This window comes from Bos taurus, chromosome 22 (assembly GCF_002263795.3).
Source record: "Bos taurus isolate L1 Dominette 01449 registration number 42190680 breed Hereford chromosome 22, ARS-UCD2.0, whole genome shotgun sequence".
Lineage (NCBI taxonomy): Eukaryota > Metazoa > Chordata > Mammalia > Artiodactyla > Bovidae > Bos > Bos taurus.
Window position 1 is genome coordinate 30092106 of NC_037349.1, and position 15214 is coordinate 30107319.

General features: G+C 39.0%; 1 protein-coding gene and 1 non-coding gene across 20 annotated transcripts in view; both read left to right on the forward strand.

Moving 5' to 3' along the window:
- The window catches only part of FOXP1 (forkhead box P1), a 627940-nt gene that overhangs the window by 29828 nt on the left and 582898 nt on the right, over positions 1 to 15214 (forward strand). The gene's annotated exons all lie outside the window — the stretch shown is intronic.
- On the forward strand, positions 10623 to 10740 carry MIR1284 (microRNA mir-1284). The gene has a single exon (NR_030820.1). It is a non-coding gene; the product is annotated as a microRNA mir-1284 (primary transcript).

The following is a 15214-nucleotide window of genomic DNA, read 5'->3' on the forward strand; positions in this document are numbered from 1 at the left end:
AAGTTATTCTGCTTATGTCGTTGTTAATTATAAATGAATCAATTTTAATGATAAATTAGTTAATTCTAAATATAAAACACTTGGCATATAGTGGCTATCATTAGAACTATTATCAATGTTATTATATTTTTATTGATTTTTTTCTACTTCTGTCTTGATCCCATGCTGTTTTGTTTTTTTATTATATGCACACCGTAAAGCTTGAGTTGTTGTCGTTTTAGTTGCTAAGTCATGTGTAGCTCTTTTGCAACCCCATGACTGCCGCCCAGCAGGCTCTGTCCATGGGTTAAGACAAGGGTTGAGAGTTATTTGGTGGAAATGTTTAGTTCCCCCCGCCCTCAAGTATGGGAGGCAGCATCTCAGGTAACCCTGAGAGAACTGCTCCCTATGCTTTTTCAGTTATATGGCTTTATGTTTAGTATTAAATGTTTCATAATCCTTATTACACTTTAAAGTTTTATTTTTGCTTTTTTGTTTTTTATAAACTATCTTTTGAAATTTTTAGCAATAATTTTCTTATGTATTTTGATTGAAATACAGAATAAGTTGTCTCAAAAGAATTAACATCTTTTCTGTCCAGTAGGAAAATAGTTTTTTAAATTTAATTATCTTTTTATCCATGTATTCCTTTTTGTTTCTTATGAAGATTTTGCAGCTACATATGTGTACCTGGAAAGGTAGAACATAGTTTTTCATATAATATTACTGATTATTGTTGGTATATAAATAGTTCTGTATTTATATTGGACTCTCATTACAGTTTGTTTTTATTGTTGTATTTCAAAAAATTGAACATTAAACAATTCATAGATAATAGTGTTACTTTCTCTTTCAGTATTTGTTTTTCCTGATTTTTTACACTAGTTTTGCTGTACAGAACAGTGATCAATAATAGTGGTGGTAATAGTTGATTTTGATGTTTTTTTTTATATGATTCTCTTTTGGGGTAGATTTAAGTCTCTCCAGGGCAGGACTTTGTCTTATTTCTCTATCATCATGGCTTCTTCACAGAGAGATAGGTATTCAGTAAAGGATGAATACATGTACTATAGAATACTGTTTCTGAGTTAGAATAAAATAAAGGTACTAAATGCTGAGTATTTAAACCCTTCTGAGATGGAATGGTTTAGAGGTGATGCTTTTGAAAGGATTAAATAATATGGAAAATAATAATATCCCCCTTTAGGGGATGTGCATTAATAGTATATTCTATCCTTTGAATTCTTACCGTCTGAATTGTACTAGAAGCCATGTGATTGATGGTAGAGATCAAAAGATTTAAAGGTTTTATGTCAGAGGCAGTTTCATTGCATCACAGTTTATAATCAGCTACAAATATGTGGCAATGATTCCTTCTCTATTTTTGCATATTCCCTGCCCCCCCTGCAAAAACAAAACAAAACAAAAATGCAAAACAGTTATAATTGATTTTTGAATGAAACAACTAACTAAAGATAGAATATTTGTTTCTTATGTCAGGAATATATATGTTGAATCTAAACTATAACTAGAGGATCCTGGGAATATTATGCATAAGAATTGTGGCTGTAATCTTTTTGTTCAGGTCACTGCCATGGTTATTACTTTGGTTTCTATTCAGCTTCTGAAATTTTCTTTTGACCAGGAAAACATCACTCAACAAAGAGGAAAATAATTCTTTATGTCCTACCCTTGAATTTGAGTAATCCCAGTAGTATTTTTGGGGAAAGATAGTTATACGTTGTTGTATTCAGAATCAACAAATAAAAATATACTATAATTTATGTCATTTTGTTTTATAGCACACTTTACTCTTATAAATGACTTGATGTTTTATAGAATGTTGTTATGGATAGAGCCTGATTGTTTTATGCTGTAGCAGTTGTTTCCTTTGGAAAAATTTATATTTACTCCTTTGAGAGTTTAAGCTAGAACACGTATGCCAAACTCAACACTGAAACTATCCATTTCAGGCATTATTCTTCTCAGAATCTCATTCTGAAGTGCATGAATATTAGAGAAAACAGCTTTCTCAATGTTTGTTGGTAATATTTTTGAAGTGAACGTGAGTTTTTGTGTCTTTAGTTCTATCATTTGTCTCTTGAGAAAAATCCAAGGATCTAAAGTCTGAGAGGAAACACATCAGCAATGGCAGCTCCTCTTGTCTCTTGAGGAACTGTAAGGAGAGTACATTCTGTATGAAGGGGTATGTAGAGTCTCTAGTTGCATAGCAGGCCTGCTGCTTTTATCTCACCTGCATGCTAAGGGATGATAACTATACAGTGGGTACAGAAAGCTAGGAGAATGCATTTCTTTACCTAGTCTTCAAATGTATAAGCTGACCTGGGACTAATCTTTGTAATTCGAACCTAAAATCCAGTATGGAAACTAATAAAGATGGACCCTATCTACCCATCTGTGGGAAACTTGTAGATCTATAGAAGCAGAATCTATTTTCCTCTCTTCCTAATAGTTTTCTTATTTTCATAAATTTAGTTGCCTGAACCCTTTTAGGCACATGTTTCTGTGGAGTTTTGTTTTTTGTTTTTTTTTTTGCTTTTTATTCACCAAATATTAATTTATTTTAAAAATACATGTTAAAAACACCAGATAGAACTTCTGTGCCTGCCATTATTCCAGTTGTTTTATAAGTATTAGTTCAGGTAATTTACTTACCTGTCTACCAGGACTTAGTGAGGTAAGTGCTGCTGATGTCCTCACTTCACAGATGTGGAGACTGAGACACAGAGAGGTTATGTAACCTCAGGTCAAGGCCCAGCAGCCAGTAAGTGGACTGAAAGGATTCCAACTCAGATGGTCTTGCTCAAGGCTTTTTGTTCTTTACCAGCTTGTGTGATACATAATAATTTTACTTTGGGAGGCATAGGGGGTTGGGGGTAAGTCATGAGGATTAGAGAGAGCTAAGGTTGTGCAATCCCCCTCCCCACTTTGTGGCACTAAGGATGTGAATATTTATGAGAAAAAACTATGTTAAGAGTTGGCAGAGAGAAGGGGGGGAGGGACACTCTTGCTTTTGATTTATTTATGCTCTGTTATTTGAAACGGTGTTATAAAACGAACTTACATGAGGAAGTATATTACATTGGTAATGTAGTTTTTAAAATAAAAGTTGTCTTTGAAAAATATTTATACTTTTAGCAGTTACACATGTCCTGTGGACATGCAGACTTTTATTTTCAAACATTTATTTTGTTGAAGTATAGTTGACTTACAATGTTGTGTTAATTCCTGCTGTTCAGCAAAATGATTCAGTGATAGATATATGTTTATACGTTCTTTTTCATATTCTTTTTCATTATGTTTTATCACAGGATATTGAATAGAGTTCCCTGTGCTATTAAGTAGGACCTTGTTTATCCATTCTGTATATAATAATTTGCATTTGCTAATATCAAATTCCAAATCCATCCTTGCTCCTACCACTCCCGAAAATCTTTTTATATACGATTAACTTCTAACTTTTGAAAGCTGTGTTCCAAATACAAAGAAGCACAAAATATTCAGAAGTTTACCAGAGAGCATGGGGATGCAAGGGTGCAAATTTGGAACAGAAGTATTCTTTAATATGATTTACCATTTCTTTCATCTTAAAGAGCTCTTAGTAAGGTTCAGTTCATCTGCAGATTAAAAGAGTCAAACCTGAGAAGCAATTTCATTCCCATTATTGTATCTCATCTGTGAAATAAAATATTCTGGATATAGATGATTAAAACATAGGTGTTTTAGTATCTAAAAAACCCATATTCAGTTAGTACAGAAGTCAAAGATGAGACAAAAGACTAGTGCTGAGGGGTTGCCATGGAAGAAACAATAGCTGGGAGAGAAGGATACTTAATTTGTCATTTTTTCCCTTATTAACTGTAAGTGGTGGAGGCTTAGTATGTTACTATGAGTGGCATTGTATCATATATAAAGTCAGTGCATAAAGCTAACTAAGTTAACATTAACCTTGGAAATCCAATACATAACCAACTTGTGGACCCTTAGCAGCTCAAAAGTCAAAAATTAACTTCTTTGGTTAATACATTTTTGAGGCAGTATAGTGCAGTGCATAACTTGCTTGGGTTTGAATTCCAGCCCTGATACTTACTAGCTGTGTGACCTTGGATAAGTTACTTAAACATTTTGCTTTAGTTTCTAAATCTGTAAAATGGGATGGTTCATCTCATTGTGTTCTTGTACTGATGAATGAGTCACTGTAATACAAATTAAACACTAGTATTAATATTTTTACATAGCAAGTGCTGGTTAAATATGAGTAATTATTATTAGTACTCACTTTATCTTTTTGTTTTGATTGTCTTTTGTCTCATTTCTTATGGACCAGTAGAGGCCAGGTCTAGTTGGAGGGGAGTAGGGAATATAGAGGCAGAAATAAATGAAAAAGAGAACTGGAGGAGAGGAGCAGTACCTTTGTTGATTTACTATAGCCTGTTAACTTTTGTGATGCTCTTGGGGAGGAAAATAATTTTATGTCTTAAAAGGAAAACTTCCGGTGTGTAGGGAGTGTGTGTGTGTACGTGCAAGTATTAGTTTTAAGCTAGAGGTGAGATCTTGCCCTCATTGCTTACTTAACCTGCACTCACATGAGCCTTTAACTTAATAAGGCTAATTTTCTTTTTAAACGTGCACACTTGTGGTGATCAGTGGTCCAAAATAATCTGCGTGTCACTCACATTTTCCAGTGTGTGTTTACCCACGGGTGTGCCCTCCGTGCTGGAATTCAGATCTCTTCCAAACAAAGGCTGGAGCTGCACTGAGAGGCCCCAGCAGAAAAGGAACTTAGGGGTTGCCTCATCTTCTGTCCCTGTTCACTTTTCCAAACCACCCCTTGGCCTCTTACGAAATTGGCTATTTGTGCTAGCCCCTCACTGGGGACTGGATAAGTCGATTAGGTTGAAGAGGCCTTTTCTGATTTGAGGAGGAAACCTTAGATCTTTTCTTCCAGCTAATAAAGATATCTGCAACAGGGTCTCAAATGTGTGTTGCCAAAAGAGCTTGTAAATATGGGAGGTGATGATGACCAGCCAAGGATTGAAATGTCCAGCAGCTGACCATTGTCTCTCTCTGGACCTTGCTGGAATGTGCTGGAATACTTCATGTGCTACTGATAAGCAGCCAGCCAGGTGTTTGGTTGAAGAAGGTGTTGGGTAATTGTGTCAGAAATAATGATTCTCCACAAGAACTTACTGTGTTTTAATATTTAATCTGTATTCATCTGCCTCATGCCATAAGAGCAGCAGCTTGGCTTTTGACATGACATAAAGGAAGAAAATATATCTGTTGCCCCTTAATGGTGTCTCTGAGTGGCCCTTGCTGGGTAACTGGACTTCCTCTGTGGCTTTCAGAGCCATTTAAAGAAAAGGATGTTGATCTGGGTGCACAGGAACACAGGCCCCCGGGCCTCACCCTCACCCCACCTCAGCCATACACCTGAATAAAGCCTGAAATGTTTGTCTACCTGCCAGGCTCTTCTTTCCTCAAATAAAGAGCATTTTCTTTGGGTTTCCACAAGCCTGCTCTCCAGCCCTGAGCCTTGTGTCCTTTGAGCTGGCCAATGGTGGCTGCTCTGGTTCCATTCTGAAATCTTAACAGTGTCAGAATGCAGGGGGATGGGGGTAGAAACCTAGACTGCTTGAGAGAGGAGCATTGCGTAATCCAAATGGTTGTAGCAATTTGTGATTTTTAGTTTATGTGAAGCCGAAATATATTCAATTCCCCTTGAACCTTTTTGCCTTTGATAAGAGTTTATTTCCTCACATTGAACCAGTTGGGTTGGAATTTAGCCACGAGTATTTATTTCTACATTTTGCAAATTGTTTTGTTTTCCTGGCGAGAGATTTCCTTCCTCCCCGCCCCATCTCTCCCAAGACAGAGCCATGCTCTCTCTGTCTCTCTCTGCATCTTTCCATGTCTTCCTTCTTTTCTTCTTCCCTTTCTTCCTTCTTTCCTTGAGTTCCTAATGAAGATGGATCCTGAAGCTTTTGAATTAGCTGAAGCGTAAGGGGGAAGCACCCTGCTGGCCCCTCTGGTACCTGAGTCCCTGTCAGTCTCCTGAAGAGCGGGCCGCAGACTCCGGGCTCTTCCTGGTGCTGTCCAGGAGCCTCTTCGCAGTAAGCAGAGGAGCCTGTCTGCCCGGTGAGAGCAGGGAGTGGCCTTGGCACTGGTGCCTTCATTCCATGAGGCCTTGGGGGTGCACTTCACTGCCTTGAGGTTTCTCAGCCATAGCAGGTGGATGTCAGGTAACTTACACCTAGGCTGGAAGTATACCTTTCCTTTTTCTGGATAGACTCAGTGTTGAGGGCTTATATCATGGAAGTGGGGTGTGTGTGTGAGAGAGAGATGTGGCAGAAGGCTCACTGTCCTACCTCAAAAGTCTCTTTAAAGAGACGTTGTGAAGGACCACATGGAATTTGTAACTGGATCGCAAAATTAGTACCATTAAGGACCTGAAAATAGCTCTTCAGGTTTGTAGGTCACACCTTTCTAAGCTGAGTTAATGAGCAAATCTTTATTCTTTACAAGATTAGCCAGGTGTATTTGGCTAATGTTAACTTTAGTCTTGGCGGCCGAGTCCTCTTGCTAATGAGGCCAAAGAGGGAATTCCTGTGTCTCATGGACCAGTTACCTTCACTCTCTTTCCTGGCCACTGACTGCTAACTCTCGCCAGCTGGCTTGTGAGCCTTGTGAGCGGCTGCACTTGGATGTCTGAAGGGGGGAAGTTGTTATGCAAGGTCCCTTGTGGATTAGCACCAGTCCATAACTGCTCCTGGGGAAATGCTCACACACAGCAGGCCACCGCCCAGAGGTCAGTTTCATTGTCTCCACTTCTCAAAGACAATAGAGTTGATTAGGGTTAACTGGAAAGTGCTGATGTTGCCTGGGATTTTGGACTTTTGCCAGGACATATGCACCCTTTAAAGCGTTTTAGGGAAAACTGTGCCATGGTTCATTGGTAGAAGAGCCTAGGAGAAGTACGATAGTGGAAATCAACAAAAAGAGAATGGTTACATTTAAATATGCTGCATTGACAGTGGACTTGTCAGTAGCTTAAAAATAAGTTTCCTGGGCAGGCACTATTTTATAAAAATCTTACCTTGGACCAAACCGTGGTTGTATTGTAAGTTCTTTAGATTTTTAACTCTTGATTCCTACCTATTTCCAGAATGATGTGCTGGGTAAGTTAACTTTGTATTATATTTAATTTATTAAGAAATTGCATATTAAATAGAAATCTTCCTGTTACTGGAAACATTTTGGATTTTAAACAAACGCTGAGGAATATATAATGTTTTGGAAGATAAATATTTGTTTAAGGCAGTTCAGTCCTTCAACATGTGGATTTTTAAAAACAAACAAAAACCCCAGCAATATTTACCCTAAGTGTAATTTGCAAAGTAAAATGAGAGTAATTTTGAAATCCTGTAGAACTTGGATTCATTTATTTTCATAGGAAGGATTCACATTTTGTAATGATGAATATGCAATGAAGAGCTGTTAGGAAAATCATTATTTGGCCTAGATTTAGGGAATTCTAACCTGTCCTTGTTACACATCAGCACTTTCTAAGAAAATTAGGTCCAGAGAGATGGGGACCTGCCCAAGGTCACATAGCTAGAAAGTGACAGAGCTTTGGTGAAAACCAGTTCTCCTGACTTTCAGGTCAGTGATATCTCCATGACTGCTTGCTGATTTTGACTGGGGCAGGGAGATGTGTATATTCCTGTGTGCACCTGTGCATGTGTGTGAATAAAATGACTATTTTGCTTCTTTTTAGCAAACTGATTATAAGCTCAGTGACTTGGAAATAATCATTTTCTTTCTCATCCTTTCAAGGAGCAAATTTAGCCTATGGCTTTGTAATCCTAACATCTTTGATATCTTTAGATATACAAGTGACTTAGTCTTTGCTTTGTAAGGTGTTTAGAGCAAGTAAGGTTACAACAGTAAACTGAATCTGGGAGGAAAAAACTATTACCTTTCTTGTCTATCGTCATTCCCTTGAAAATAACTATGACTCAAGTTTCACTTAAACATGTGGTGACTTACAAATGTTGTGGTTTATAAAATACCTAACAATTTAGTCCTGCCTTCTTTTTCTCTCCCCCGCCTTGGTGATCATATTCTGCCTGTTTTAATGTACAAACAGCCGACTGTGTTATTTTCACAAGGACCACCCCACTTATAAAATCAAGTGGTCTTTAATTTGTTTGGGGCTTTGAAAGATTGCATTTTCCTTTCAAATGCAGGAGTAAGGAAAGCTTCGGGTTTGGATTTTGTAAACATGTATTTTTGCCATTAACATCAGGGCAAAGGCTTTCCTTTTTCTTTTTTTATTTGATTGGACAAATTCTCTTTTTTGATCCAGTTTTCCCATTTGTTTCTGTTTCCTTCCTCTCATTTTCTGTGTCTTTGAGGAAAATCAAGGCTGAAATATGTGTAAGTGACCAATGCTATAGAAATTTTTAAAAGCAATAGATGTATTTTTTATTTCTTTTAGTTATTTGTATCTTTTCCTTTTTGAAGTCTTTGAGGAAAATTAAGGCTTAACTATGTGTAAGTGACCAATGCCATAGCCGTTAATAAAGATACAAATAATAAAAGATATGAATTTTAAAATAAAGTTTAAAAAAATGCCATAGCGTTAGTCTTTTTGGCATATTTCAGTCCTGATTTTTCTAAAAGACTTTTAAAAAGTAATATGTATGTGTGTGTATGTATATATGTATGTGTGAATATATATGCACACACATGCACACACAGTATGTAGTAAATAAGATTTCATATCTTCACAAATACATTCAAAAGAGAACCATTTCAGACACATGGACTTTTCCTGAAGATGACATCTACCTTTATGCTGCTGTCTAAGGGGGTTCTGGCATTTTCTTTGTTAGTCAGATTGGAAGCAGTTGAGTAAACCAGAAAGAAACATGCCGCCTGACTGCTCCAGGCATGGAGTTAGGGGACCTGGGCAGGTAGCACTCAGGCTTCCCGTGAGCTTGCTCTCCCACTTAGTTCTGAGGCAGAGACTAGGGGATGTCTGTCCAGACAAGACTTGCTCAGCCGCATCTGCGGCATGTAGCTGTCAATTGTCACACACGCCCTGAGTCTGTGCCTCTTAGGGGCACTGTTGCACATCACAGCCTGGTTCTGTGGCTCAGCGTGGCTGGTGGCTGACCAGGGCTTGGTGTTGACCATGTTTAGGGTGACGAGGACACTTGAAGGGCATAGAGATACCATGTACCCGGAGTCACTGCTGTTCACAACCAGAGCGAGGTGCCCATTTCGCCCTGATCCTCCTCAATCCCTTTTCAAGTGGAAATTTTGCAAGTCGACTTCTGCAAGCATGCGTAGTACGATTTGGCTGACGGCAGTTTCTGGCAAAAGAAATAACCAAATTATTATTCAGTCATGGGTTTTTAACAGCCGCAAAGCAAGTGGATGTTAACTAAATGATGCAATTTATTCCCTTCCCTCTTATTGCCAGCTTGCCTATTACAGAACGACTGCCAGTTTTCAATAAGTGGTACCCAGATGGTATTCGCATGCCGCCCACTTGGTTACAGAGCCGAAGCGGGGAATAACTCGGCAGACACTACAAGCTGTGGGTCAATTGAGGGGGAATGCCTGTTGCTTCACAGTTTTGCATATGTAAATCTGTTAATGTTATGTCAGTATTGTGCGGGCTAAACACAAGCATTGCCTTTCTCTGGGGGCCCAGCTGAACTTGGACCACAGCCCAGTCCTACCGAGGCTCGGAGAGCGAAGCTGCAGTTTGAGGATGCTGCACAGCCTGCTTCCCTCCACTCCCGCCTCGCCGCTCTCGCGGTATCCACCGCCTGACTTGGACGCAGGAAGTGTCTGCCATAGGCTGACTCCATAATAGGACAGGCGGGCCGGTTTTATGAGGTTGGATGCGGAGGGTGGAGGAGTGTGAGCGTGTGTCTATTTTTAGGCCAGTCTTCAAGACAGTTCCTCGGGCCCAGCCTGCGCCTGCCTGCCTCGCTCACACTCTCCTCTGTGTGTCTGCCACACTTCTGCTCTCCATTTCATCAACTGCAGATGTGGCACACAGCCGTCTTAGAAGAGTCATGAACTGTGTCGTCTGCGCGGCTTAACAGCCAACATCTGTTGCAGCAGGCTGAAGGGAGAGGCAGGGAAATCATTTTCGGGAAGGCATTCAAGTGCCTCAACTTAGCCTCTTCTTTGGCCTGTGCAGACAATTATTTTACACTAATTGCATCAAGATAGCAGCTATAAAAACTAGGTTTGAAGCCCTCTCTTCCCCCATCCCCACCCCCTCATGAAAGTTGCAGCTACAAAGGGCAGTCCTTTTTTTCCCCCCTTTTTATTGTGGTTTGTGTCTTGTTCTCAAAAGCTTATTACATTGGGTGCAAACAACAACAAAAATGCTATAAAAAGGCAAGAATCGTAATATGCTTAAGAGCTAAAAAGACCCATGGTGTTGGTGTAACCTATGAAAATATTCCTGCAGGTATTGTAAAATTTATGTGCCATATGAAAAACATTAAGGGTGTTGTTTTTTCGTGGAGGAAAATGTTCATCGTTGAGCCATTTTGTAAATTATTTTAATGCTACATTTCTGCTAAAACCTCATGATTTTGATATATAAACCAGTTTAATGTTTTCTGCACAGACCCTGGCTTTTCTTAAATTTTATATATTGGAAACCCCGTGTTTGTATTGGACCTTCTGGTTTGTTTCATATTGAAAATCCGTCTTGCGTGGCCCTGTGCCATGTGGCTTAGGAATAGTTTGACACGAGTCAAGCCTTGAATGTTGACTTTTGAGTCCTAAAAACTAGGCAAGACTGTGTTAATAAACAGAGAAGTTTGGTAGTTTTTTTTTTAAAGGAGTTATTTGACGACAATAAGAATCGCGCGTCCACAGGATAGGTTTTCTAATACGTTGGTCTGTTCTCAACTTTCATCCAGTTGTAAAAGAGGCAACATTGTGTTTTGTACCCAGGTCTTACTTTTTTTTTTTAATGCTCTCAGTAAATTTTAGTTAATTACACATTCCAGCATCTCTGATTCTCTTGAAAGATTTGTTTCCGTGACATTTTGCCGTATCTGCTGTGCAGCTAGAGAAGCATGCTTCTCTCCTCACATTTCAAGTCTCTAGACTTTGTTCTGAAGAGCCAGATGGAAGTATGCAGATTGTTTTTATCTTTCGTCCTTCACACTGTAACCTGATCTCCAGCATATCTAGACATCTAGCAGAAAATTTACTATGTGAAAGCAAGGAAATGATTTAGAATATGGACCAGCCAGGGGAGGAAGGGCTTATGATGCACTTTATCAAAGCAAATCTCCCCACCCACCCAACCCCTGCACCCATCTTTTTTCTTTTCTTAAGAAATGGTTTTCTGATCAAGGGTACTTTTAAGTGTGCCCAAATAAACTTCTTCCCACTTACCCTGGGCTGAGAACTGTAATTGCCCAGTGGGTTTGATAAACATGTAAATATGCATGCAATGAAAGTTGATTACCTAATGATTAAAAGCTTAGAAGAAGCGTGAATTGGTAGAATGATAGGCTGGGCAATGGCCTTGCCGATGAGACAGGGCAGTTTACTAAGACAAAGGGCATTTCCAGAGTTACATACCTGGCCTGAGACATATCCAGGACTCAAACCCAGCATTCCCCCAATGGCTGCAGGAAACAGCATAATCTCAGGCTTCATAATATGTGTGGTTTTCTTGGTAAAATATTTGCGAGCTTTTTGTTATGTGATTCATATGCCTTGTTGGCCTAAAATGATTAAGGACGGTTGTCTCCTTCTGAACTTTGATTTCTGTTTGGAATCAAATTCATAACTATTAATAGTATGAGGATCTTCAAGTTAATAACTGTATTAGGGTATCAGATATTTGCTACACTCTTGAGTAAGTATGTACAATATCTGTTTACACACCTTGCATAATGTTTACATTTTGTATTCACGTGACTTAGGTTTAAAAACTAGCTATGGCCTTTGTAAAATATGAAGCCTTGGGTAAGTTACCCTAACATCTCTGGGTCTCTGTTTTCTCTTGTCTGTAACAATGATAATAATAGTACTTGCCTCAGAATCGTCCCAAGAAGTTAATGAGATGACATACATATACTTAGCATTGCCAGCACAGCACATAGTATGCTTTCCTTAGTGAAATTTTATTATTTAAATCGATTATCCACTGTTATAGTCAGGATATTTTCATTACTCTAGGAGGGGAGTCAAAAAAGGATCTTGCTGTGATTTATGTCCAAGAGTATTCTGCCTGTGTTTTTCTCTTAAGAGTTTGATAGTGTCTGGCCTTACAGTCAAGTCTTTAATCCATTTTGAATTTATTTTTTTGTATGGTGTTAGCAAGTGTTCTGATTTCATTCTTTTACTTATAGCTGTCCAGTTTTCCAAGCACCATTTTTTTGAAGAGACTGCCTTTTCTGCATTGTCAAAGATAATCTTGCCTCCTTTGTCAAAGATAAGGTGCCTATAGGTGCGTGGGTTTCTCTCTGGGATTTCTGTCCTGTTCCATTGATCTATAATTCTGTTTTTCTGCCAGTGCCATCCTGTCTTGATTACTGTAGCTTTGTAATACAGTCTGAGGTTAGGGAGCCTGATTCCTCCAGCTCCATTTTTCGTTTTCAAGATTGCTTTGGCTCTTCGAGGTTATTTTGTGTACCCATGTAAATTATAATTTTTTTTTTTGTTTTGGTTAAATACCATTTTTAGCCTCAAGTTTCTCCTGCTTCTTCCCTTCCCTTTCTCCCTCTCTCGCACTCTCTTTCACGCCTCCAGCACCCTGATTTATTTTGCCTTTGGGCGTCATTATACATCCTTTACATCATTGTCCAGAGGACCGGTGCTCAGTGCTTCCTCTACTTTTTACCCTATTCTCATCCTTGTTTAGTGATATTTTCTTCAACTTCTTAGCTGAAAAAAACTAAAGGGGAGTTTGCTCAATGGCTGGGAGGAGGGGAGTTTTCCCCAAACTTGTTCTCTTCTCTGTGAATATGTTTCTCATGATAGTAACAGCTGTAATCCATACCATTCGAATCTATGGCTTGAATAAGCTAGTATTTAAGGGCATATTTCGGAGAAGGCAATGGCACCCCACTCCAGTACTCTTGCCTGGAAAATCCATGGACAGAGGAGCCTGGTGGGCTGCAGTCCAGGGGGTCGCTAAGAGTCGGACACGACTGAGCGACTTCACTTTCACTTTTCACTTTCATGCATTGGAGAAGGAAATGGCAACCCACTCCAGTATTCTTGCCTGGAGAATCCCAGGGACGGGGGAGCCTGGTGGGCTGCCGTCTATGGGGTCACACAGAGTCGGACACTACTGAAGTGACTTAACATAACATAAGGGCATATTTATTGTCTAAAATAGAAAATAGAGTAGATGCTTTCCATTAGTGTTAAGAACTTCATTCAGGTGTTTCTTGAGTGCCAGCTATGTGCTCAGTGTACATGGCGAGCAAGACAGAGTGTGTCTACGCTCAAGGATCTTGGAGGCTGGCATGAATCCTAACACATTGTATCTCCTTGAAGTCCAGCTTCAGTTTTATTTTTCTTACTCTTAAGCTTTTGTTGTTGTTTCTTGTGTACTTACCTATGAATTTTCTACAGCTCCAAGTTAAATTTTATACTAAATCAAAAAATTTCAAATAATTCTGTTTACTTTAGTATCAAAAAACTTACTTAGTAATAGAGGCAGACTTTAGAGATAACACAGGTTTGGTGCCAGACCACAGCAACAAAGTAACTCTTGCAGTAAAATGATCCTCAGGAGTATTTCACTTTCCAAATGGGTATAGAAGTTACATTTACACTGTACTATAGTTTGTTAAGTGTACCTTGGCATTATGTGTAAAAAAATATATATATCTTTATTTTAAAATGTATTATTGATAAAAAAAAATGCTAACCATCATCTGAGTCTTCATTGAGTTACAATCTTTTTGTTAGTGGAGGGTCTTGTCTCATTGTTCATGGCTGCTGACTGATTAGGGTGGTCGTGTAATGTTAGGGTGGCTGTGGCAATTTCTTAAATAAGGCAACAATGAAGTTTGCAGCATTGATTCACTCTTCTCAATTGAACATGAAGAGGCCATTGTCAGGTTATTAATTGGCCTCATTTCAATATTGTTGTGTCTCAGGCTATAGGGAGGCCAGAGGAGAGGGAGAGTCAGGGGAACAGTGGGTCATTGGAGTTGTCACAGCACACACACCATTTATCAGTGAAGTTCATGTCTTACGTGGAAGTGGTTTGTGGTGCCCTGAAACAATTGTATTAGTAGCATCAAAGGTTGCTGATTGCAGATCACCGTAACAAACATACCAATGAGGAAAAAGTTTGAAATACTGTGAAAATGACCAGAAAGTGAGCAAATGCTATTAGGAAAGTGGTGTTGATCAGTTTGCTTAATGCAGGGTTGCCACAGACCTTTAATTTGTAAAAGACACAATAAAGCAAAGCAAGATAAACTGAGGGATGCCTATAAACTTCATTGAAGAGGTACAGAATTTATACTCTGAAACTGCAAAACATTGTTGAAAGAAAGGGAAAAAGACCCAACTAAATAAATGGAAAGATATCCTGTGTTCACAGACTGGAATACTTAAAATTGTTATAACTGTGGCTCTCCCTCAGTCACTCTACACATTCTGAGCAGTCCTTGTCCAACTTCTAGGTGTCTTTTTATTTTTTGGCAGAAATTGGCAGTTTGATCCTACTTGTCATATGGATATGCATATTATCCAGAATAGACAAGACCCTTTGGCAAAAGAGCAAAGTTTGAAGCCTCATACTTCTTATTTTCAAAACCCACTACAAAACTACACTAGGGCTTCCCAGGTGGCTCATGGTAAAGAATGCAAGAGATGTAGGAGACACTGGTTTGATCCCTGGGTTGGGAAGATCCACTGGAGTAGGAAATGACAACTTACTCCAGTATTCTTACCTGGAAAATTCCATGGACAGAGGTGCCTGGAAGGCTACAGTCCATGGGGTCACAAAGAGCTGAACACAACTGAGGGACTGAGCACACAAATACACACACATACACAAAGCTATACTAATTAAGGAAGTGTGGTACTAGAATAAAGTTAGACATCCAGATCAGTGGAATAGAATTGGGAGTTCAGAAATCAACCCTTAAGCTTATAGTCTTGATTTTCAACAGGGTGCCAAACCAGTTCAGTG